The sequence below is a fragment of the Arachis ipaensis genome, chromosome B10 (genome assembly GCF_059453495.1).
Source record: "Arachis ipaensis isolate K30076 ecotype BB chromosome B10, ASM5945349v1, whole genome shotgun sequence".
In the NCBI taxonomy this organism is placed as follows: Eukaryota; Viridiplantae; Streptophyta; class Magnoliopsida; order Fabales; family Fabaceae; genus Arachis; species Arachis ipaensis.
Window position 1 is genome coordinate 91,483,201 of NC_142435.1, and position 995 is coordinate 91,484,195.

General features: G+C 44.3%; 1 non-coding gene across 1 annotated transcript; it reads right to left on the reverse strand.

Annotated features, from left to right (window-relative positions):
• Positions 1-597: 597 nt before the first annotated feature.
• LOC148580848 (small nucleolar RNA R71) lies at positions 598-701 on the reverse strand. Its single transcript, XR_015896153.1, has one exon. It is a non-coding gene; the product is annotated as a small nucleolar RNA R71 (small nucleolar RNA).
• Between the last annotated feature and the right edge of the window lie 294 nt (positions 702-995).

Here is a 995-nt window from a genome sequence, read left to right on the forward strand (position 1 = left end):
CTGTGTTCTTGTATGACAGGTAGGAGAGGAGAGACATCAACTCCTCCATATACCGAACCAGAGAGGACCCTTCATAGACTTAGAAGGGAAGCAAGAGGGAAGAGAGTACTGGGAGAAGAAGAATCTGAAGGAGAATCTGAGGACAATTTTGAGAAAGCTCTAGATCTCAACATGGAAAGAGAAGTTCATAACCATGGGAGAGCTGATGGAAACAATGCCATTCCCGAGAGGAGGGTTCTTGGTTCATACATAAACCCAACATCTGGGAATTGTGGTAGCAGCATTCAGAAACCACCCATTCAGGCCAACAATTTTGAGCTCAAACCACAGCTAATATCACTTGTGGAGAATCATTGTTCATTTGGAGGGAGTGCTAATGAAGACCCAAACCAACATCTCACAAAATTCCTGAGAATTTGCGACACTGTGAAGTCCAATAGAGTCCAGGAAGATGCCTATAAACTGCTTTTGTTCCCATTTTCACTTAGGGACAAGGCAGCTAAGTGGCTGGAATCATTCCCAAGGGGGAGCCTAACAACATGGGACGAGGTGGAAAGCAAGTTTCTGGCACGTTTCTACCCCCCACAAAAGGTCAATAGGCTTCGATCTGAGGTTCAGACTTTTAGACAACAAGATGGTGAAACTCTCTACGAGGCATGGGAGAGGTTCAAGGATTTGACAAGGAAATGCCCACCAGACATGTTCCATGACTGGGTGCAATTGCATATTTTCTATGATGGACTCTCTTATGAATCAAGGAAGGCTGTAGACCATTCATCAGGAGGTTCATTGAACATGAAAAAAACTGTGGAAGAAGCCATTGAAGTGATTGAGACAGTGGCTGAGAATGAGTACTACTATGCATCAGAGAGACACAACACTAAGGGAGTCATGGAGCTGAACCATGTTGATACAATTCTAGCCCAAAACAAGGTGTTTGCCAAGCAACTAGCAGAGCTCACCAGGAAATTAGAAACAAAGCAAGTGGCTGCAAT